Source organism: Buteo buteo, chromosome 22 (genome assembly GCF_964188355.1).
Source record: "Buteo buteo chromosome 22, bButBut1.hap1.1, whole genome shotgun sequence".
Taxonomy (NCBI): domain Eukaryota; kingdom Metazoa; phylum Chordata; class Aves; order Accipitriformes; family Accipitridae; genus Buteo; species Buteo buteo.
Genome location: NC_134192.1, coordinates 20,526,782 through 20,552,592, shown reverse-complemented (window position 1 = coordinate 20,552,592; position 25,811 = coordinate 20,526,782). Strand labels below are relative to the sequence as shown.

General features: G+C 39.4%; 1 protein-coding gene across 1 annotated transcript in view; it reads left to right on the top strand.

The window, feature by feature from the left end:
* The first annotated feature begins 9,406 nt into the window (after positions 1-9,406).
* Positions 9,407-25,811, top strand: part of PCDH11X (protocadherin 11 X-linked) — a 376,686-nt gene continuing 360,281 nt past the window's right edge. The window contains exon 1 of the mRNA XM_075054565.1: positions 9,407-9,569. The gene's annotated coding sequence lies outside the window, so the exon portion shown is untranslated. The remainder of the gene's footprint in view (positions 9,570-25,811) is intronic.

The window sequence follows — 25,811 nt, the reverse complement described above, 5'->3', positions numbered from 1 at the left end:
TCCAGTCTGCCAAACTCTCAAAGAGAGCTCAGAACATCTATCTATAGCACATGATACTGTGGTTTTCTCTGTATTAAAAAAGAGGAGGAATGCATTTGTTCATTAATCATAAAAATATCCTAGAAACGAGAGGAAGTTACTATTGAAAAGCGATTTGATATGATTCAATATTGATTTGGGGTTTGGACTGGCATTTTCTGCATGCAGGTATCTCATGGTTTAATGTTTATGGGTAGTTCAGTGAAGCATTAAAAACTGATGTAGTTTTGATGAAAAAAACACCTAAATGCAATTCCAGGTTTTGATCTGCAAAAATACTTTTTCAGCAGGTAGATTTAGAATCCACACCTAATAGCCAAAACTGAAGTGAGTGAACGTAATGTCCTATGACGTCAACCCAAAACCCAGTAAGACTGACACGTTAGTCTATACTGAATCCTTAGTTTTCTTGTCAATAAACCACTTCATGTTCCTGTTGTGAAAGGGAAGGCTGGTACGTTACATAACCCTGTGAACAACTTAATAAAAAATATTTTGTTACATAAATTGAAGGAAAGGAATCCATATCCCAGTGGCATGCATTTCTGCATAATTCTTTCTTCCAAAACAATCCCAAGCATTTCTTAAATGAACAACTTCACTCACTACTGAAATACAGCAATCTTTGGAATGGGAATTACTAAGCACTTCATAGCATTACACAGCTAGAAGCATTCATACCTATTCTGCATTATTATTTTGACCCTGCAGCAGATGTTTATTTGGAAAGTCCTATCTCATAATTACTTACATTGAATGAATAAAGTTTTTGATTGGGTCCAGGTTAGTGTTCTGTCTTGGAAACTCTGTTTTGCAAAGCAGTTCCTCCATTCTCTAGCCCACGAGGGAGTAAATGCTGCAAAGTTAGGTTCAAAGAAGTTTGAGACTATGGACATAAGTTCCTCTGTTTCTTTCCCAGGTCCTATTATAAAACCTGACATTGAGCATTTTTGATACTCAGATTACAGAACATGAAAAGCCAGGGAACATCAATCCCTGCAAATCATGCATCAGAAAGCAAAAAGTAACCTGGTTTGCACACTTCTCTTCTACTTGGAGAAATCAGCACTTCAGCAATCTTTTTTCAGTGAGGCTTCGTCAAATCGCTATCCCATTAACAGACTTTTCCTAACTAGTCAATGATTCTAAGTGCATCTGCTTATTGGAATTTTTTTAAGTCCTCTGGATATTAATTTGAAAGTAGGCCAATTCTGTTTTGCAGATCTTACATTGCTGGTGTTACTGGAGTTCTTTTGTGATAATGACCGCCAAATAATAACTTTGTTTAGGTATGGTCTGGACATGCCTTACTCAATCTACTGGGAACTTAGTCACCTAATATAGAATGTATCTTTGGAAAAACAATACAGCTGCTATGGTTTCTGATTCCAAAAAGTGCTGTGTGCTTTGTTTCCCACTTTTTCCCTTACAGGAAAATAAAACCAGTGAGTCCAACCTGTGGAAACATTATAGCAGTTCCTATTGTACCACCAAAAAAAAAGTTGGCCTAGTTTGGCTCTTCGGAAGTTTTCAGCATCATCACAGTCTATTGGGTAGAAGGAAATACTCCTGCAAAAACTCAACTATAAACATGCGGTAGTGTAGTTTGCAGCTATACTAGTGTTGTAGACATGTTCTATGACTCCTTTCCCTGATGAGTTTACTCTCCTAATATTGGTACTCCATACATGCTGATTTCAGTCAGCAAAATAAAAAAAACCACAACGCACAATGACACAGGCCAATGGACTCTGAGTTTAATGCAGATTCCAGTTTCATTTAGACACTTCAAGGAAACTTTAGAAATCTAATTGTTTGAAAGGAAGTCTCTTCAGTATTACATGGCCACTAATACCATTAGTATTAAAGTGATGCCAAAAGGATGCCTAAAAAAAATCCCATTACTGAAGAGCAATGTTTTTCCCTTTTGCAAAATACAATACACTTAATAGCTTAAGAAATCCAGGTCTGATGAAGATTTAAAACCACTTTATTTTAACAGGTCTTTGTGCTCTCAGCAAGACAATACAAATAAATCTAGGCATATAAAATACACATAAAATCAATTACGTTTTTGAACGTGAAAAATTTAAGCTATATCAATATATCAAACAATATATGCCTATCTTTTTATTCAAACATAATTTGAGCAATATTTAAGATATTTCTATTATTGAAGTATTACTTTTCATATTTAATAAGGATCTGACAGGCACAGAAATTAAATGACTTGCCAAAAGCCAGATTGAAGAGAGTACCCTGGTGGGAAAGAAAGATGGGTCTTCCAAGATCCAGATTAGTATCTGATTTACTGCAGTCCTGTTGTTCTCCAGCTACAGGTGTTGCAAAAAGGCATTCTAAGCTCTAGGGGCACCAAAGGAAGGAACTGCACTAAGCAGACAAGAATGGCCAGTTTTCTGTTTGAAATCCTCTTGAAAACTATCCATTTACAATCTTAGAAAACTCCCGTGATAACAGTGGGGCTTTTCTTCAACATCTTTGTCACCATCTACAAATAATTAACCGATGTTTTGTAATTGATAGGATATATAGCTGAATCAACTTCTTGAAAGTCCAGCTAAAATCTTCAGTTTCTGTGCAAACTTTGTCTCAGTAGCATCCTTAAAACTGTGTCTCTTGATGCATAAAGTTGTTGTGTCATAGAATTGTTTCTCTGTCCATAAGCCAGAGGAACAGTTAGCAGGGTAGGTATCTACCTGCTTTATTATTGCCCTAGGTAGCCACAGGGAGAAAAATCGCTTACCTTGGGGTGACCGGTTCCATCATCACTTCCGTCCAGAATAAACAGCTCATTTCTGTACTTGTGGTCATAAATTCAAAATCTCAATCATGACTCTAGCTGATTATTCTTTAATAATTCAGCTGAAAGAAGAAAAAAGACAAAATATTTATTTAAGGCCAACCAATATTTGAAGCCCTATAATGAATATTAAATAGTATTTAATAATGTTTATATGTTAAAATGGGTTAAACAAGTCACTAAAATAAGGAGGTGGGGAGGGGGGGGAAGAAAAAGGGATGTGACTTTTCATACTACTAAGTAAAATATCCTGTAAAATATCCTGAAGGTTTATGGAAATACTTTTTTTTTTCTTTTATAGGAAATCACTTGTAATTGCATTAACTCAGAAGGAAATTTATATTTATAATGGCAGGTAACAGAATAGCCTTTTAGTATCTTTTTTTTTTGAATATTTGAATAGATATGCAATCCTGTTAGTGTGCATCATGCTGAAATTTATAGTTTTCCAGTACGAGCTAATTTAAAATAATGAAAAAATATTGTTTATTCTAGCATTTTTGCATGTCTAGACTCCTTCTTAAACACAAGCTGTGCTGTAAAGTACAGCAAAAGACACAATATACTTCAGCTTTCTTAGTTTGTCTCTATTTTGCAAGACATAAATCCCCAAACACTCTTAAAGATGCAGAGAACAACACAGTGTAACACTTGTTAAGTTTACAAAATTAATTTAAATGAACAGTTTCTGCAGATTTTTATTACTCAAGTAATTTCCTGTTATCAAGGACAGATGACAAATATTTGTTATACAAAAGGTATTTTATTAATGCCTAGGTTAAAGACTTGGTCTAATTTTTATCTTATTTAAGTCCTCTTAAGATATGACCTGTACTGTCATCGATATCGTAGCTCCTTACTCATCTAATGAAGCAGGGAAATGGGTCCACAAACTCCTGCTTGTGCACTGAGTTCCATTTTGAGTCTTTCTAACATCTTGTCTTGGGCATCCGTGCCAAAGCCATGCCCTTTTGGTATGTGTGCGTGAACTCTCAAAATGTGCAGTATAAAAATTAATGTATTTTATAAATAATTCATGACATTTCAAAAACATTGTCACTTGACAGCCGAGATGATAATAAAATTAGTATGTTCTACCTCCCGCTGTTAGGTACCGGACTGCCAAAGCTCCATATTGTAATCGTTCTGGCAATAGCCTTGCAAGACGATAAACACCACTGGTGCCTGGCTCTCCCTCAAAAATGTATGTATTCAGGAGTTGTGACCCTTTGTTGTGGTTTAACCCCAGCTGGCAGCTAAGCCCCACACAGCCGCTCGCTCACTCCCCGCTGGTGGGATGGGGAGAGAATGGGAAGGGTAAAAGTGAGAAAACTCGTGGGTTCAGATAAGGACAGTTTAATAGGTAAAGCAAAAGCTGTGCACGCAAGCAGAGCAAACCAAGGAATTCATTCCCCACTTCCCATGGGCAGGCGGGTGTTCAGCCATCCCCAGGAAAGCAGAGCTCCAGCACATGTAATGGTTACTTGGGAAAACAAACACCGTAACCCCAAATGTCCCCCCACCTCCTTCTTCTTCCCCCAGCTTTATATGGTGAACATGACATCGTAGCGTCTGGCATATCCCTTGGGTCAGTCGGGGTCAGCTGTCCCGGCTGTGTCCCCTCCCAACTTCTTGTGCCCCCCCCCCAGGCTGCTCGCTGGTGGGGTGGGGTGAGAAGCAGAAAAGCCCTTGGCTCTGGGTAAGCACTGCTCAGCAGGAACGAAAACATCCCTCTGTTATCAACACCGTTTTCAGCACAAATCCAAAACATAGCCCCATACTAGCTACTAGGAAGAAAATTAACTCTGTCCCAGCCAAAACCAGCACACCTTTCTAAAAATAATTCAGTCTTAACTTCCTACATACTATCAATAGATGTATAACGTCTCCAGTCTTGGAATGGAAGGAATAGCTACTATACAGTCATGTGACAATTGTTCATCTAGATTGTGGCTGTAGGGATTTTTTTTAATATGTCTCTATATACTGTGTATATATATATATATATATATGTATATACTGTATTTGACCTAAAGTGATTTGACCTGAAGTTATGCCAGTTTGTTGGGGGAAAAAAAAATTCTACAAATAATTTAGAAAAAATGATCAGCCATTGTAAACTACAGACCACTGCAAAAAGCAGGACGCTGAGAGACCCACCGTCTGTATTCATTATGAAGTCCAGATACAGTATCAACTGGCATTTATGAAGCACGGTGCAACGTAGATAAACATTGCTCCTAGAAAAGATAAAACTTGGAATTTCCATTATTGAGAAGCAGGAGTAAGACCAGTGCTAGTGCTCAAAAATCCCAAGTAGGTATTTATTTTACATTTCCAGTAAATGGGGATGAGGAAAAAGGAAGGGAAAGAAACTATTGTTCACGTAAGTATATGCAGAATGAAAGCCTTACTTGGGACTGAGACAAACTCCTAGGAAAAGATGTGGTACAGTGTAGTTGCAGTTTGTTTTCTGAGTTTTTCTGTTGCTCTGACAGGAACAGAACTATGTGAGGCCTTCAGCAGAGAAAGAGCTCCAACTGGATCTGTCAGTCTGGTGAGAGTAGCTCCTTTTAGTTCCCTGCACCAGCCCCCACATATACCCCACTCCCAGTAGTGAAGGGAAGGCTTGTGTCTCTCATTTTCTTGCACAGAGACATGAAAGTTAATTACAATCTTTCTTTGAGACTGTCATCTACAGTGGCCTCTCCATGACTTATCTGGGTGACCAAAGTAAGGCCACTCCAGCAATATATTTTACGTGACCTTTGCAAAAATGCTGAGAATTCGTCCTACAGGCAGTGCATTTTTATTAACAGGTTATTCCACGACGACTGTAAAGCCAGTAGTTGTATAATATCTATGAGACTTTTCTCCTTACATTTTGAGAAGTTGATAAAAAAAATCAGTGTCCATGGGAAGGGGAACATGATAATTGCCATCAGGAAAAGGCAGGGACAGCCCCCGTTCTGCAAGGCAGCAGCCTGCCTGCAAGGCAACCGGCACCAAAGTCACAGGGACCTGCCAGCACACAAATCGCTCTAAATCAGCCACAGCGCATACAGCATCCCGAGGAATCGGCTGAAGGTGCTATATGGAAACCATATTTCCGAGGGTTTTTCTGTTAAGTGCAAGTTTTAGAAAGGAAACAAGCTTGACCTTCACACTATGCAAAACTTTGGCTCTGGTCCTAGCTCTTTTCACATGTGAATAGTTCCTGTGGGGCCTCTTCATGTGCTTAGAGTAACAAACAATTTCAGGATTCAGACCTTGATCTGAATCAAGGGTAGCAGCAATACCTTCTGACGTGCAAAATGTTTCTGTTCATAGCGAAGTAATGCATTTGCTGCATGGACAGAGCTAATCTTACTCTGTCTTTGACTCTCCATTTTCACGAGGTAACTGCTTTGGTTTGTAACAGGGTTTTGCCCTTTTCAGGGGTACCAGTTTGCTTCCAATATTGGTTAAATAACCCATCTACTCCTTCCACCTTTTTCTTTTTTACATGAAATAACAATTTTCACTAAATTTGACTTCTGGCTGTCTATTTCAAACATAGTTGAGGCTGAACGGCTGGATCCATTGTAGCTTATCCTTAGACACCAGTTTGAAAAGCAGGAAGGGTCATCCCCCCAGACACACTGCTTTCCTTTCTGGAATGGCTGATGCTATCGCAGTTGATCGCTCTTGCACAGGACAAACTGTCACGTAGGTCATTTTGTCCACAGTAATATTCAAACTTCTTTCTGTTGGTGGTTTTGTTTTTTTTTTTTCCCAAGTAATAATCTTTATTTTCATTTAATCTGAAGCAAGGAGGACAAGAACAGGACAGTGGCCAAACAACGTGCAGGAATTCCTTCGTCAGTTGCCTCTTCTTAGGTGTAAAATACAATTGTCTGTTAGGATATGCCTTTTGTGGTCTTGGCTATTTTAGAAATCCATTGTCACGACAGCTCAATGAAATAGGTATTAAAAGGATTGACAACCTGTCCTAATCTGAATGCCATCAACGTGATGTAAACCAAACACCCATAGCTGCATGCTGGTTTTATTTTTTTGTCCTTTTGTTGTTTATATATGCTTTATTTCACATTTTATGATGAAATTTTCAGAAATGTTGGTAAGTATAACTGACTGGTAGGCATTACTCTCAGCATCGTGCTGCACTGCAGCTGGGACATGAACTCTAATTTGTAGGTAATGTTCTGTTTGTACATAAGGAGGTACCTCTGCTGTCTGTATGTATGTGGGACAAAAACAATGGAGTCACAACTTACTTCACTAAATTCATAGAATTTAGCACCCAGTATAGTGAAATACAACAGGCATTTGGTCAAAGTCAGGCGACTGAAATACGATATGGAAATATAACCTAGAAGAAAAGGAATTACATCTGTGCAGTAGTATTTTAGTATGGTTAATGGCCATGCAATTGTTCATTCGAGTCCGTATTCAAAGAATCTCATTGAATAGATGAGTTAACAGGTAAGATGGATACAATTCACTGAATGACTGGTGATTTTTAGAAGCCGTTTTTAGAACTCTCTCATCCTCTCTTATGTACCTTTATTTCAGAGAAATTCTGGCGTTTAAACTATATTTAGCGACAAAAGTGGAGACATCACCTACATCTTGCTACAGTGAAGAAGGTAAAGCAAGGCATTTTCATACTATATTTAAAGAAGGACACGTGCAAAAATGTGTGCTGTTAGGGTAAGTGCAATTTCTTTTCTTGTTCATCAGACAAGAGTTTAAAACTGTCTCCTCACCCCTCAGCAAAGTACAGAAAAAATGCTGAATTATTTACTAACAATTATTGTGTTCGCTGAGCAGTGCCTACTGCAGGCATCTGGCAAAATCCTGCAAATAATTCAAGATACTCAAATTATTAAAATCAACACCGCAAATTAACTATTAATTAAACCGTGTTTTCACGCAAGCGTCCATGAGCAGCTGAACTCGCCACCACAACCTCGCTTCGCAACCCCCGATCCCGCACGTTACACGAACCGACTCGGCGAACCCCGGGCTCTCTTCCCCTCCGCGGCCCCGCCGGTCTCCCCGCAGCTACAGGCGGGCCCCGGGGAGCCGCCTCCCGGGCGGGCCCCGGCCCGGCTCCCACCGCCGCGTCCCCGCGGGCCGGACCCAGCCGACCCGCCTGCCCTTCCTCGGGGAGCGGGGGCCCGGCCCGACGGCTGCCCGGAGGCCATCCCAGCCCGGCGCCGCTCTCCCTCCCTTCCCCTCCCGGCCGCCCGCCCCCTCGGCGGCCGGTCCCCCGCCCGAGGCTGCCGCACGACCCGCCGCCCCCGGCTCGGCTCTCCCGGCCTCCCCGCGGCCCCCGGCCCCGAGAAAGCGCCCGCCGAAGCCCGCGGGACTCCCGCCGCGGGGGGGAAGGCGCCGCCGAGCCCGGGGAGCGCGTCCCCCCCTTCCCCCGCCGCGCCGTCCCTGCCCGGCGCCCCGCAGCCTCCCCGCGGCGGCTGCTGCTCCGCAGCGGGGCTCCGCCGGCGGCCCCGCCGTCGCCGGCTCGGGCTCCGCGGGCAGGGGTCGCTCTCCCGGCCGGGGCCTGGCGGAGGGGACTCCCTTCCCGCGCCGCGGCGCTGGTGCCGGCGGGGAAGCCCCGGGCGGAGGGAGGCAGCGGCCGAGCCGCCGGCGCAGGGCTGCCGCCCGGCCGCCCCGGGGCCGGGGGCCGGTCCGGCCCCCCCCCCCCGGCCCCGGCCCCGGGCAGCACCGCCGGCCCCCTCCGGGCCGGTGCCGCGGTGGGGGGGGGGGGGGCGGGAGGGGCGCGCCGGCGGGGACTGGGGCCGCCCCCCCCGGCGAGGCGGCGGAGCGGCCACGCCGCCGCTTTCGGGGGATTCTCCGAGAGGAGAAGGCAGGGCGGCCGCGGGAGGGGGAACCCCCCTCGGCTCGGCTATTCGCATCCCCGGTGTCGCTCCTCCTCCTGGCGCTGATGTCAGCCGCGGGGAGGGCCGGCTGGCAGCGGCAGAGCGGGGCGCGGGCGGCCGCGGCAGAGCCGAGCCGGAGCCGGAGCCGGAGCCGGAGCCGCCGCCGCCGCCGGGACAGCGCGGGCTCCGGGGCGCCGCCGGCAGCGCAGCCCGCGCCCCCAGGGGCGCCGCAGCGGCCGCGCCGGGCCAGCAGCCAGCCCCGCCGGCCGGCGGGCGAGCGCCCAGCGGCGGCGGCGGCGGCGGCGGCTTTTCCCCCCGCGGGGGCGGACCCGGCGCTCGGCTCCGCTCCCCTCGGCCGCCCGGCGAGGGGAGGTCTGGCCGGGCTGCGCCGCGGAGCGGCCCCGAGTTGAGAGTCTCTGCGCGCAACTTCGGTTCCGCGGCAGGACCTCTGCGGAGGGGCGCGGGGCTTGCAGGGCGCGACTGCGTCTCCATCCTTTTGCAGCTGCAAAAGCAAACCATTAACTAAACCCAACAGAAATAAAACAAACTCAGGCTTACCTAAAAGTTAGGATACCTTTTTTTTTTTTTTTAAACCCACCCCCCCACCCCCCCTTCTTTTACAATTTTATTCCCTATGTGGGAGTCGCTTATGAATCGAGCTCGGCACACTGCATGGGAAGAAGCGGCTTGTGTTTTGGATCGAGGATTTGCTGTTGCAAAGCGGTCTAACTTCCATGCAGTGGGGCAGCCTTCGCTACTCTAAACGCCTTGATGCTGTGCTGAGGAGCCCATGTAGATTGACATCTTGTGCAGAGAAGGCATTGAAGGTAAGAAGGGGGCTTGGGGAAAGGAGGGATTTTGATATCTTTTTGTATGATACCTTTTGTCCAGCATCCCCCTTTCAGCAGTGCATCAGCAGTTCATCCAGAGCAGTATGGATAGGCTGGAACTGATCGAGTATAATGAAAGTCTGCTCCTGTGAAAAGTACATGGAGCTCACAAGTGACTGCAAAAGATGTATTTCTTTTTAGTCGGATAACATAGCACGTTTATGATCTGTGCTCAGAGCGCGGACAGTGAGCTAACTCACATAGCTCAGGAATGAGGAGATCTACGGTCTCGGTCTCTGATGGGCAGTTTGCATTGGCTGCTGCATTTTGTTGAATGTGTACCCCCCACTACCTCCCTAGAGCATCCCATCATCCTGTTTGATTTGTTGTTTTTTTGCAGATATAGTGCCTAGTATTAATGAGAGAGGGAGAGGGATGGTGGGGGGGGAAAACATATGGAACATTTTATTGATGTGATCATAATCCTGTAATGGAGATTGCATTAAATGAGGATTGCATCAAAATGCCTAGCTGCTGTGGATAGAAGAGAAAGCAAAAACTGTGCTGGATTGTAAATGAAGTTCTTTGAAGGATTTTCTTGAACCATGGAGGGATGTCTGTAAGCTTAAAGTTGCTGTATATGTGGAGTACTGGAATGGGATAAAAACCAGATCAAGCTGAAATATGTTTTAATTTACTCAAGCTCTGGATACGGTTAGAAGTGGTTAGAGGCATTGCAGTGATGTCCAATGAATTCTTGGTTTCGGCTATGGAGACCGCAGAAAAGCAAGGAGAGAGGAGAACACAGAAAGGCAAGGAGAGAATTTTACCATTTGGGGAAGAGAAGGATGGTTCATTTGTGACTTTTGCCATAATGGCACAAAGCTTACAGCCTGCTGGTTACAAGCAGAAACCTTGTAGGCGATCTGGAAAGCAGAGGATTTATCTCCCTTTCCCTTTGCAACCTTGGTGTAGTTGCCTGTAAGAAGTAGCTGCGAGGTGTGTGTCAAGAGGCAAACAAGGACTTATTTGCCCCTCTCGGACACTGAAAGAAACTGTAAGCTTGAGGGAGATGGAGTCGACTCATCTGATCCTGTCTTTCTGAGCTTGAGTTGATAATACATTTTGAGTAATTGTTGCTGCTTATCTCAATTGGCAAAGGAGTGGAGAAGATGTTGAAGTTTATTGAACCAAAGCAGAGCTGAGGACAGTAGATATTATCAACTCACCCTTGCAGTCTTTCTGTGCTAAATTTTATTCTGGCATAGAGACCTGAGCCACAGAGAGCACCTTTTCAAGCCTTACTGAAAGGAAACCTAAAGAGAACAAAAAGATTAAGCCAAAGATAATTTTCAACTTTTTGCTTGTCAGCAGTGGGAGTAGCATTGATCTGTCAGACTACACAGGTCAAAAGAGGTAAGATAGGAAAAAAGTTATTTATTTGTTTACTAACATTTCCACACACACAAAGTTGGCATACAAATAAACCTCACAGAGTGGGAAAGCACCATTTCTCAGAACCACCTAAGTTACAACTGATGTAAGCAACAGATAAATTCCTGTAAGAATACTCAACAGTGTTTATCTGTAACTGCAAAAGAGCTGGCTAAATACAAAATTATATAGAATAAAACAAAACCAAATATCTGATGTTCTCAGAAGTAATTTGTTTTCCCATTTGGGTTGTGTACAAAATCTGAGGTAATAGCTCCACAGTTCAGTCTCTCTCTTGCTGTAAGATTTGGCATAAAGTTGAGATGGAAACACTTATCTTAAATAAAATGAGGAAAAGCAGCGTAAGTGTATTGAGTTCCTCTTAAGCATTTTATTTTGGCAAAAGATGACTTTTAGTGCATTGTAAGAGATGGGTTTAGAATATTCATGGGTAAACTCCAGGGAGCTTAGTGTTAGCTCAGTAGGCAGAAGGTTCTTCCTCTAAAGAGATATCTGGAAAAGATGTGTTTAAATTTGAAGCCATATTCAGTTGAGACTCTTGATTCCCACATTTTAAAATCATTTGTTATGCTTCTTGGGGGAATGATGCTTAATCTGGAAAATAAAGCAAGTATTCCTAGCTCACTTTTTTTATAGAAAGAGCAAGCAGTGTGCTCTAATTGTACTTCCGTATGTACAAATGTTCCAGATTTGACTCTATTTTTTATCAAATAACAGCTGAGGGAAAATTTGTCTTTCGAAACCATGGTTATCCATGCAGATCTTGGTCTGTATTTTTGCTACAGAAGAACTCTGCTTCACGGCTGCATTGTTCATCCTTGCAGCATTTCTTTAAATGTGAGCCTTGCTATAGTTAAAGGATAATTTATATTCAGTGTAGTACTGTCTGCTCAGTGGAATTGGCTTTATACATCACAGCCTCTGCAAAAAAGGAGATCAAAGATCTGAACCTGTGGTCCTGTATTGCATTTGTATTCTACATGGACTTGAGTAATCTTATACTGGAGCCATTCACACTCCCATAGTTAAGCATATGCCAGTCTTTCCATTAAAACACCCATTTGCTTAGTAATTTAACAGCTAGTTTTAAAGACGGGCCCTAAGCTTAACTTAAACACATTCATGTAGTAAAAAAAAAAAAAAAAAAAAAAAAAAAAAAGATATCCTAAGCAATGAATTATATTAACAATTGGCATTTGCTAATAGAGCACTGTAAAGCTGAACGTATAGAAAGCTTAGTAGAAAATAACACCTGCCTGAAAAATTTAGAGATGAAAAGGGGCAAAAACATCCTTTCAGATTTGGAAAGCCCCTTGTGGATCCAGGTGAGTGTTTATACCTGGATTTTAAAGGGCCCTGTGATGCTTAAGCAGGCAGTAGGGCTTTTCTTAAAGGAGCACAGCACTGGCTCAAAACAGGAATTAGTCTGATAGCAGTTTAATGGTTCAGTTTTAGATTGCATGAGAACTAATGCCTTTGGCATTATTCCAGTTAGTTCTTTTGAGGATTAAGTTACAAGAACAACAAAACTCCAAACCTTGTATCTTAACGAGCGAAGTTATCCTTTCAAAACAGCTAAAAAGAGCCATGCAGTTTTGAATACAGTTGATTGTCTGACACAGGTGTGCAAAGCACTTGGGGGATGCTGTGCTAAAGCACACTTGGAGGTAGTGCACCTGAGAACAGCCGTTGCGGTAATCACGCGTCCATCCCGGGGACAGCCAGTGGGACTAATGGTCAGTTTACACTTAAACAGAAGCCTTTCTTCTAAAGCATCCCCAAATCTTTTACAATTGCCTTTCTCAGTTAGATAGCCATCTTCTAATAGTGAAGTAGTTGCTTCATCTCTGCAGACGAAGTATGTGAATGCTTATAATAACTTTGTGCATATTTCAGGTTAGAAGTTAAAAGACTGGAATTAAAAATACCTGTGGATTCAATGTTACAGTTGCACATGCTATATAGTACCGAAGTTCAAGTAGTAGGGTCAAGATACAGCTTGCTGTATTCCAAGTATTTTGTATTGGATGAAATAAATGAGTATTGTTTGAATGAAAGTTTTGTCATTTAAATAAAAATTCCTAAGGGAGGTTAATAGTCCTCTGTCCCAATTACCTCTTTCTGCAGTGAGATCAGAGGGAATTTGTAACAGTTGTCTCTTCAGTGTGGTGAAGTAGTGGTGACCATATTTTTATTGGGTGTTCCGAAAGTTCATGCTCCCTGCAAATATACAGGCAAGTAATATGAAGCAGGAAGTTTAAGGTGGAAATGGGAACTTGGTTATCCCATAAGATCTGCGGGGAGACCCCCATTCTCATAATCCAATGGTAACGTAAGGAAAATAGGTTTAAAACAGTCTTTTTCAATTACGGTCTCTGAATTATTAGAGTGTCTTGCCAGGAAGCACAAAAGCTTCTATAGCTTTTGCAGATTTAAAAGCTCCACTGAAAGAGGAGTTTAAACTGTCCTTAAATATGTCTTCAAGGTGTTATATTGTAAGAGTGGGATTAGTGGAAAATAGATTTTGAGTGATAACAATAGTATTTACCACCTCTGACACAAGTGAAACAAAGATATATATATATTTTTTTTTTTTTTTTTAATTTTCAAAAAACTTTTTAGAAAAAATTTCCTGTTTCCAAATAAGGAAAATGAATAATGTTCTCACAATCAGGCAGTAAGGTTTCGTATTTGAATGAAAAAAGCCCCACCTAACCCACCTCACTTGCATGGGAGGTTTCATGAAGGTCCAGGGAAAGTTAGTGTAAAAATTAGAATACAGATAAAAAAGGCTGTGGAATTTAGTCTGTAGATACAATCGAATCATGGAAGTTTTGACAGTAAATAAGAAACTGTAAAAGGTTTTCTGTAACTGTCATAATTAAGCATTCTTTTTATTTGAAGTCTTTTGTCATTGCCTTTAATAAATATCCTCTTGAAAATTACTTTATTTCAGATACACTTAGAAAATAAATGTTTTCCCATGGATTATGTAAGATTTAGCCTTCTTGATCCAACATGGCCTGAGCCAAAGCTTCCTGCAGCCTGTGAAAATATTCCTAGCGGAACAGGGCCTTTAATAATTGCTTCTTGCACTACATGACGTACATATTTTTAACTTCTGCCACTTGTTTAGGAGTTCAGCATGTTAATGTGGTATAGAAGGCATTGCTGTAGAGGAGTTTTGCTTGCAAGGATGGCAGAATTTAGCCAACTGCTTTACTAACTTTTCAGGGAAGGTCTTTTAAAGTGACTGTTGTTTTCCTTCATTTAAGTTGCAACAGACTCCGCAAGGATTATATAATTTCAAGGGAACCTACATCACCAGATCAGCGGAGAGCCAAATATGTTCTCAGAGAGACAGATGAACGTTGAAATTGTTGGAGACTTCCAAATTCAATAGTGAAATTATAAACAGAGGTGGCCCACTGTGTTTAAAACCCATCACTGTGGGGTTTAACGTGGCAGTTTGCTGTGCTAAGAAACTTTGCCTGCTTCATGTTCCTGCCAGGGGAACATCTTGCATTGTGTACTACTTTGATTTGATATGGTTGTTTTGGGGATGATTTTCTTCCTCCAAGCTGGTCTAGAACTAGGATGTCACTGGTGATGTAATCTGTTTGTATATCAGAGTTTATCTGTTACATCCTTAAGGACATAGTTTTATTATTTTTGTAAGAATTTAATTAGTAATTATGTGCGCTTTTTGCTGTCTACTGAAGTAGCAGGAAGTATGTGCTAAAGGGAAAAAAATTCAAGTAAAAGTTTGGAATGCTTTCGGCACAGCATATTTCATTTAGCCAACTACTTACACCATCATTGTTACTGCTCTGTGCTATCTTGTTAAATAAATAAATGTGTATGTATGAAAATCTATGATCTACTGGATCTATGTCACATACATGGGCACACTAAAGCCACATACAGTCTTGTTTCCAGCTTTAGTCCCTGGCACATCAGATGCATACGTGCCCACCAAAAGAAAAGTGAAAAATATTTGGGAGATGACAGAACTGCGGATTCCATTAAAATGTAGCATAGGAAACAGTTCTAAAAAAGTCAGCTGCCTGCCTTTAGCCTGTAACTCAGATTTCATTAGGTCACATTTTTTGATAATCCTTCTGAGAAAGGACGTTTCATGACTGTAGGGAGGAACTGAATTTTACCTCTGCTAATGGAAGTCAAGGTTTAAACCCATGTTTAGTCATTTATGCAGGTTTTGTGATTGCTTTTGTAATTATAAAAATATGTGTCTTCCTGCCTTTTGACAAACAAGTATGAAACCGTGCGTCCTGACAGGCACATGGTTACCTGGATCCTTGGTTTTACTTAGGTATGCTGGTAATTTTCTTCCTGAAACGGAGCGTAGCTTCAATAGGAAGCTTTATGTCAAGGTGCAGGTAAGATTCACTATTTGGAAGGAGATTTTCTTAGGACTTCTGTGACGTTTATGACAAAAGATCTGGACTTGACTTGTCAACGTTAAATAGCCAAAGAGTGTGCCATAGCATTCCATAAAGAAAAGTGCAGAGGAACTCTAGTGTTTTGAAACTTCATTAAATGGTGACTTAATAGGAACTGTAATGTGCGTATATAACTCTGGACTCAAATAATTCGGGACCCGACTGTAGTAGTTTGTTCAGATTACAGTTGCTGCCAGTAATTTATAAATATATGCAAGAAATAAGGCATGAAAATAAAGCTATCATTAAATGGAGTAATGGCTTTACTTTGTCAGTCATGTAATTGACCCTTGGAAAATGTATGTGGCAATGTGTTGTAAATTAAGATCTAGAATACAAGGCAACACAGTAATAATTTGGGGGATGAACATTGGGAATGAAATGCATAAAATTCATTTTCTGTTCATCTCCCTGCATTGTCCACATGTGAGGCTTTACCAGAACGAATGGATTCCAGCTAAGGCTTTCATAATAGTTTCCTGTAATAGGGACTCTACTACAGGAGATCAGTTAAGTGCTTGTCAGACAAGCGTACGTTCGTGTCTAATTATCAGAGAATTCTTTTTAAAATTCATGTTCCGGAGATCTGTAATTTTATGACTTACTAAAGAAAACTGGATATAAAGTAAATCAAGGGTTTTGGTGTCCGAGTTCGTTTGTTATAGTTTTCTAAGATAATTGAGAATGGTCTTTTCCTCTGGCCAAATAGCAGCTGAAGTAGCAGGTATTACTACTTTATTGTCTATGAATCTACCATAAATTTGAGGAAAAAAATCATGTATGTGTACATGTGTAATTGTTTATGGCATTAGTTAAATCTGAGGAATGAAATTATAGAAGGGTCCTTAGATACTGGAAAATAAGTGTATTTTAATTGTATATAATCAATCTGGAATAATGACGACTACAAAATGGAACTATTGTAACATATTTGGTATTCACGTATTCTTCCCCGCTCTCTCGTTTTTCATATATAAGCTCTTTAAAAAGGCAATACATCTAGAACACTGTAAACCATGCTTTTTTAACAAAAAAAAATTCTTTAAAATACCTCTTCAAAAGGCTACAGAATTGTGGGCCATCAGTTACATTTATTTATTTTTTGACAATATGTTCAGTCAAATATCAGTTAGTTTATATCTTTCACAGTTTAACTTTATCTACATATACAAAGAAAATTACTTTCAAGAACTGCTCTGAAAAGTACCCTAAAACATAATACAAAGTATGTTTGAGGTGAGTTCGCAGAACATTAACTCAAGGTGTTTCAAGCTACAAAGTGGGGGGGGGAGGGGGGAGAAGGCATTTGGCATATCAGAAAAAAAAAAAGTCAAGCACTTCAAAAAAAGTGAATGTGGGTCAGAAAGCAAAGACATTAATAGTCTGTGTCAAAGAAATGTATCATTACTGTGTGTGGTCTGAAACTTTTGTTTTCTTAACTGAGGAATAAGGTTAGGACATGTCAGACGTTGTGAGCCTTATGATGAGAAATGAACCAGTAATATCTTCTGGCTGTAGTACGTATTGAGCCATGAGCATCACCAAATAATCTGAAGTTTGTGTGCTAGAGGAAGAGGTATTCTTGGTGACTAAATCCCAATGACTCTCTAAAGAGTTTGGGTGTTGCCTGTGTCACTTTCCCATGTTTTAATGAAAGCACTTAAAAATTCCTGCTTTCTTCTCCTGTCCCTGAAAACAACAAAAATTGAATTTACATGGTGCCCACTCCTTCTCACTTTTAAAATTCGACTGAATTGTTTATTAGAGCATAACACTGTAGAGTGGAAGGATACTTTCTAATAGAAATAGAAGTGTCATTATAACATGTAGGTGAAAACTTGTTAATAACCCCTGCCTCCTTTTTACAACAATGAGGAAACAAATATAAAATAATAAAGAATTAATGTTTGTCTTCAATGATACAGAAGCTCAGTTTCTTTTGGTTCTTTGAAAACAATGTATCTTTAAATTAACTTTGTTAATTGAAGTTGAAAAGCAGTAAACTAATAAATTGTACCATGGAACGGAGGCAGGAGCAATATTTTCAAACGGGCTTGCACAGTTTGGGTGTACAAGTCTCATTTTTAAAGTGAGCTGGACTCTGAGAGAGCTTAAAGCTTGTCTGCTTTCAGGAATCTTTCAGGAAGCGTTTTTGAAAATAGTACCATTTTTGTTAAAGACTGTTTATAGTAACAGGTTGTACCTCATCCATGTTTTCTTACATTTATTTAAATATTAGGGACATTAAAATAAGTCACATCCGATATTCAAAATACGGTGGAATTTAAGGATGATTATTCTACCAAAAACCTAAAGGCAAACTATGAACTTGCAGTCTTTACCAGAGTTGCACAAAATAAACTTTTTAAAGGAATGATTATGTCCTTTTTATCAACTTCATTTTATTCAAACAGATTTTAAATACTTAAAGAGGAGGAGGAGGAGGAGGAGCAGAAGAATTAGAAAAGCTGTCAGAGAAATGTATCTATTATAGTAAGGCTGTACAGTATCATGATGTGGGCTGAGTTTGGGGCCTGTTACTTCTTATTTAACATTATGTATTTTGTGGCTTGTCAAACAGATACGGTTAAGCATCAACCAGCCTGCACAGTTAACTAACTGTTACTGAGTTGAACCTTCAGCACTGGAAAAAGACCGGGTTATATTTTAAGACAATCACACTAAGCATGAATACCAGTCTGAAAAAGACACCCTTTTCACTTTCTGTTCATCTAAACGATAAAATCCCATCAGACAAACTGAGACAATAAACAGAAGTTAAAACACTGAAGGAAGATTTTAGTAAAAAGGAAAGAACTGACTGAAATTTGCCTGAATTTATGATAAAAATTGTTTATTTTTATTCATTATAGAATGGTGGACTAAACCTGAAATCCATTGTACTATCCATTAAGTTGGAGAAAAAGGTAAATATGCTGGTAAATTTGTTGTGATAGGGACAGTCTTTTTTGTGATGGTATTGCATTACACAGCTCAAATTCAGTAAGAAGTTTCTAACAATATGAATTGAATTTGGATCCAGTTCTGTGTTTGATTAGTGCTTTTTGGAATCACTGTGTAGGGTATTTTTAAATGACCAAAAAATATTAATCAATGAAATAGTATTGGTATTTGGGACTGCTTAGCTTCATATAGTGTGTTATACAATTTATTCAGTAACTGCTTTCTTTTTTTTTTTTTTTTTTAATCTTGCTAACTTAAAGCAGGTTTCAGGTTTTGGTTATTGTTTAACATCAATGGGAAAATATAAAAACCCAAAATACTTTCCTGTTAAGTTTGATGAAAGCTTAATCTGGCTTCATATAAGTGCCATTTGTTACGAGTCCCCTTAATATCAATGTTTGTATTTTTGTTGTACTGCACTTAACCAAAATGAGTACTTAAAAAAAAAAGTCCGAATCAAAAATAGTGCCACAGCAGTCTGCAAAAAATGTGTACAGTCTCAGTTCCTTGTATGTAATTCATTTTGGCAGGTACAGTACATTTAGGTTTTATTGTATTATAAACACTAGAAAATCTTGAAAGAAATCATTGGAAAAAGGTTTAGAGTAAGTGATTTAGATGAGGCTGGCAGGTGGTATAGTATGGCTATTGCAAGATTAACTAAATTCTGAAAATTCAGTCACTTCAGAGCATTGGATCTATGTCTTGATTTAGTCATTGCTGAAGCAGAAGTCATCACTTTGCTGATCTGCTGAACTGCGAGACAGTGGTTGATGGAGATATTAATCAACCAACAGAAACTACTTTCTGAAAAAATTGGGATGCTTCAGTGATTAAAGTGATAACTTGGTTAGGACATCTCTTTAACTGCTGTATATGTGGTTATATGTGTATATATAATAAATATGTAATATTGTGACGTTACAAATATGTCTGATGGGGAAGACAGATAAAGTGTTGGGAACCTCTAAGGGACAGTGAAGTTGAAATGATGACATTTCAAAATACTCTCAGAAACAGCTTCAGTAAGTTCCTGTAGAAGTACAATACCTGTTGATGAGCCTCACAAAAGTTAGATATGCTCAGATATTTCTTAGTCTGATCGCTGAGGGAATTATCATTTTTAATAGACTATTTTGTGATCCGTAAGAACAGATTAAGGATGCCATCCATCATTTTGTGAACCACAGTTATAGCAGATTTTCCTCTTTCCTTTTCTTCTAATACATACAGTTTTGACTGATGTAGTTCTTACAACCTCAGCCATAGCTGTTTTGGAGGGAGAAACAAGTCAAATCCTTTGTGGGTTGGCAACAGCTAATTTCTTTCTCAGATTTTGGAGATCCTACTCAGTTTTATGAAGGACCCTATAAATGGGACCCCTAGCTGTAGTTACCTTTTTCTGTCAATATGAAGCATTGCCTGATGTCCTTGATATCAGTGTGATTTTAGGCTGGGTTATGCATGCTATTTGCACTAGATCCTTTGCCACTTTCTATTTTCCCAAACCTAAACTGTGTATTCCTCTGAGTTTCCTAGTGATAAAAAGTGTGAATTATTTGAAGCTGCAAGCACATAAGATAATCTTACTAGTAAAGCAAAAGAAATACTTGAAGTGGTTTCTCCTTTTTGCGTACTACAAAATATGTTCACTTAATATTCAGAAGAATCCTTGGAAATTTTCAAAGCTTGACCGAAGGCCCTAAGCAAACGAATGTAACTTAGGAGCTTTAAGCAGGTTTGGCTAGACAGCATCTCCAGAGGTGCCTTCCAGTCTGAACTTCTCTGTAGTTCTATGAAAAAGACACTGACTTCTCTATGTAGGCCATACCTTTTTGCTTTGTCTTAATTGTGATTTTTTGCTCAAAATCAGGAGCTTGCTATGTCCTTGCTGTTCTGGTTGTTCAAGGAGTAGTGAAGAAGTGAGGAACAGGGACAGGAAGAGGAACCTACTAGTGAACAGAAAAGAGCTGTTATTTTTGTTCTTGGATTTGGATCTTAACGTTGTTTGCTATTCCTGTCTCAGTGTGTGCTATTTGGTGTAATTTTGGAGGCCTCCTTGAACTGAGGTTATATAGACAGGCTGCCACTTCAACAAGTCGTCTATTCACTGTCTTTCTACAGTGCTGTTCTGAATGCAGTTTAAAGTACTGCTTTTGATCTATGAAACACTTTTTAGTTTCCTTTCTCTTTCTGAGGAAGACCTGCTGTACATTTTTGTTCTTCTGTAAAAAACAACTGGAAAGCAGAAGCCTCAGTTTTATAAATTGAACTGAGGGCAAGAAAACCTGAGACTGATTCTTTTCCCTTAGTCCTGCAAGACCTAAGTTAGTTGACATTCAGAGCTGTAAGACAAACTTGTTAATTCAGTTTTTCCTGAGGGTTTTCTGGAGTGGACACATTAGGTGGTGTAATTTTGTTTGTATTTGTGAAGAGTGTTCTGCTGATGCTTCATGTCGATGGTTTAGTGCTCTTTACTACAAGAGTGTCTGGAGGTTGATTGACAGGTTTCCTACAAAAATGCAAGAAATGCAGTTTCTAGAGAGGGACTTAACAATGTATGGCTGTGCAGATAGGAGAATAAGAGAAGGCTGAGAATAGACAATATTTTTATGGACAGAAATTTAAGTACTTCCACTAGTTATAAGAGAAGACCACAGTAAATGAAACCGAGGTTCTTATAAATTCTCTAAAAAGGATCTTTACTGTTACAAAAGCTCTAACTGATTCTTTCTTTCATCATGGAATTATTTGTCAAAGCAGGCAGTCGAAACAAATATTGTGCACTGGAAAGTAGTGCTGAAGGTGCCTGAGTCTACACTAGCATTTCATGATTTGTTGTTGTTGTTGTTGTTACAGCTAGCTTAGGCTATTTCTTCATTTCAGGTACTTTCACTTATTTTCCACACTGTCTGTGTAGCATGATGTCATTGGTAGGTTTTTTAAATGCCTAAAAGGATCATAATACTGCATATGCTAAATTTAACTGAAATTTAGGTTAAAAATTACTTCCATGGGTTTGTGTTGGTTTATTTGGGCCAATTTTAACTGAAAGCTCAGCAGAATAGTGAATGTACTCATTCAATATTTTCCATCTTTGACTCTTGCTGTACCATTTCACTGTCCATTTTGTTTCTGCTGTTCGAACAATAACACTTTCCCTTGAAAAATACTTAGGTGTTAGTAAAACATTTCAATAACTCTCCTCTGTTTGCAGTTTATTTGGAGTTGCTTGGTCATTAAACATAGTTGTTGCACAATGATGGACTGTTTCCTTCAGATTACATCGAGGAAAGCTTCTTATCCTAATTGTTTGTTTATCTTAATGAGTGCGTGTAAAAGGCTGTATTGCATTTGTACCATTAGACACTCTCAGTCTGATATTTTCAGAACCCTGCAGATGTGGATTTTAAATAAATGTAAAGAGCAGATGGTATACAGGGAAAACTTTGGTAGGCCAAGAAGGTAAATCAAGTTTCCTTGAGTTGCAGGAGGTACCCTACGTAGGGACTTTTTTCCATCACTAGGGAATTTAATAATAAAGTGCTGATCTACAGTATGTTGTAGAATTTCCTAAATATGCAGAATATTCTAGAGAAAAGGTGTATGCCATAGAAAGAGATCTGCAACATGCACTCTATGCTTGTTAGCATATACTTTAGACATGGGGCTTAGGCTTGCTTTGAGATGATCAACCCTGATGGTGCTGAATATAAAAATGTCAATATAATTAGTCATCTCCAGCAGAAAGTAATTTTTGCCATTTTTTTTTTTCTGGTGTGGAGGAGGGGATGAGCTGGTTTTCAGTTACTCTTTACCACTTAGGTTTTCTATTTTTGCCATTGACTGGGAACATTTACCAATGCCTTTTTGTCCATCTTGTATTCAGGGATGGGCTATTTTGAGACAAATCTTAATAAAAGAAATGCCCTGGTGAACCAGTGTGAACTGGTGATAATTCAGCAAAAGCTATTCTTTGACTGATGATCAGGAATAGGACATAGAACCATACATGGTCAGCTTTGGATATAAAGTGACCTACTTATACTATTCTAGTGCTAGTCCATGCTGTCTCTATTAAGATACTACAAGCGTTCATTGTAGAAACTTCATATTAAATGTTCTGATTAAGGCACATATATATGAACAGATTCTGTTTGTTTTTGCATTGGTGCAACTGCAAGAAAATAGTGTTATGCAAATATAAGATGGTATCCACAAACTCGGAACACAGACAGTTGTTCTGATCCTTCCCTTATTTGAATCACCATAAAAAATTCTCAAAAGATACTTCATTGCAATCATAGCTAGGCAAGACAGTGTAATTTAAATGTATAGTTACCATCACAGATAATATGTATGGGCTGTATAACCATAGGGAAATCACAGATTTTCAATTTCCCTTGGAATGTGTTCATTATTAGAAGGTATTACCAGAGTATTGTTTGTTGTAAAAGAAGAAAATCCTGTTCAAGTTTTTAATGAATCTCTTGAGAGATTCATCAGATTTACAGGTTAAAAAAGCTGTAAACATTCTACTGGGAGTAGTCATTAAAGAGAAGATGAATGTGAGTTATCTGTAAATTTCTTATGAAACAGAAACCCTGAAGATGATTTACAAACCAAAAAGCTGTTTCTCTTTAAATGGTCTGTACTCCTGCATTATGTAATGAAATACAAAGTACAATTAAAAGTAAGTCTGTTTGCATCATGAGAAGCAGTTTCACTATTTTGTTTGGAGAATTTTATAGGTAAGACGGCATTGATCTGAATTTGAAGGGAAGAAGCCTGAGACTAATATTTCCTTCATTTCTAGATTAGAAAAAGCATTAGAGTGGAAGAAAAAAAAACTCTTAACTGCATAGTTAATCAACTTGGAGGGCTTTATGTTGAAAATCTGATTTTCTAAATTAAATAAAAATGAATTAATAAAAGGTCTGTAGATTAAGTAAATAAATTAAAAAAAAAACAGCTCAATCCTCTGGTGAGTTACTTTTTTTGGTAAATCAAAAAGTGACAGCACAGGACTGCTAAAAGGCTTGCCTTTCCACGAGGCACTTCATACCCTTGATTACTCACTCAAGCTTGACCGAACCAGCAGCATGCTAGTAAAAACTCATAATTTGTGATGAAACAGTTTGTTTAATCCTTGCTTTTTTTGTCTGGAGTATTACAGATGCAGTGAAGGGAATAGTTGTGAATATACTGCTAAAAGATAAAATGCAGATAAGTATTTCTAAACTAATTAATCAAAATTTGTCGCTTCGAACTTTTAAATTGGTTGTCTAAGATTTTTCTGAACATTTTCTTGTAGTTAGTATCTCCTGCTCCTTCAGAAAGCTCTAGATCTGCCATGAAGAAGACAGTTTGTTTGTAGTTCCGGTGAATTTTGGCATTAGTTTTGTTTTGTTGGTGTAACTCTTCAATGAAGCACAAATGTACTGAAAACTTGGATAACAACAAAACGTGAACTGTGTCCTAACCGCATCTGTTGAACATAACAACAGTAGTTTCGCATTCATTCAGCTTTCCAAGAGGTCACACCCTTTGCAAATAATATGCATAACAAACTGCTGTATTCACCAGGATGTGCCTCATCATTATGAATAGTATGTATTTCAGCTGACACTGCCATTCACAACATGATTTTACCAGTTCAGTACATGACTGTGAATCTGGTCTTATTGTCACAGTGGAAATATTCAGGACTCCAAGATAAAATCACTGTGATACCAAGAGGATTGATACTTCTGCTGAATTTTCTTATTATTTTGTAAAGATTACATGCCACCGAATAATTTTTTAAAGATATGTATGTGTGCGCTTTTTTTTTTTTTTTTCTATTAAAAGCGTATGTGTGTGTTTCTTATGTATATGCATGGACATGCTGTGGTCATAAAAGTAGTAATTTATGTCCTTGATCTGAGCTAAACATTGGGCGTACAGGTTTTGAGCAAGCTTCTTCATGAAGCAGACCCAGTAAAACTAATCTCTGACCTGAAATACTCATGTGCAGAATCCTCTTGAGCAGACTTCAGTCATGGCATTTGAAACACTGTGGCTGAGGGTAAATCAAGGCAAGAATAAGGATATCAAGTCTGCTCTAACTTAAGACTGAAATACCACAAAATGTAAAGGAATGTACTCATTCATGTCGAATCATTTTTGTGATGTAGCCTGTCGGTGGAAGATTAACGGCAGGGTCTTGTGACATGCTTTCTAGTGGCATTGTGTCTGGGTATGTCTTAAGTATCAGTGTTGCAACGTGTTAGATCTTATGTCCTTTACATTTCCTTTTTACATGAATTTACATTTGGACTGTCATTTCTCTAGATGACTGGAAAGCATTTTGCCAATTTTCATGTATCCACCATCCACTACTATGTTTCTGTGCCTGTTTGTCTCCCACCAACTCCTACTTTTCTGCAGATACAGGCCCTAAAAGGAACATTTCTTGTTATGAAAGCAATAGGTTCCAAAAGATGATTTGAAACCCTGTGACTATTTCCTTCATAAAGGCTTGCAAGATTTTAGGAAAAATGCCAGCTAGTGCACAGACAGTTTGGCTCTCAGAGCCCAGTGTTAAGGTTAACAAGTTGTAAATAGCTGCATGTTGCCATTATCTCAAAACCCTGCTGCTTTCAGGACATGATGAGGACTCGTAATAAGAATGTTGTTCATGGCTTGTTTGTTTTTTTTCCTTTTCTTGCACAGCACTTCCTGAAGAGTAAGATTTAAAAGTTGCATGGCTTGTGATGGGGTCTTGATGTAATTCTTTCATCTTAGTCACTAGCATGTTACTGATAGAACTCTTAACAAACAGATCACTGAGATGGGGGGAAAAAACCAAACTCAAACCTGCCACTGTTTTTTGAAGAACTATTTATAGGAAGCAATCTGTAATTTTGGATTATTTTTTTTCTACAAAAATAAATTCAGTGTTAAGAGAGCTGAATATATTTAGAGTATCTAGTGTAAACATTCATATATGTATAAGACTTTTTTACAGCTATATAAATGTGCATATCAAGATTGAAGTCTCTTGAGCTGTGCTGACTTACAGAAAACATGGATTGTATCTATCATGTCAATCAAAGTTACAGTATCTCTGGTTTTCAGACTTATACAAAAATTGAGATTAGTATATTTAATGAAACAAAATAGTTTCAGTGTTTAAGAGCTGCTTGCTTTGCTTTCGAGAATGTCTGTAATATTAACTTTTGCATGCATTGTTCAGTGAAGTGGCCAACTTTGGAAAAAGATTGGTAAATGAATCCTTATTAGTATATTTTTGTCATGAACCAATCAGAATGAACTTGACACTGATCCAGGAAGAGTTATTATATTGAAATTTAGA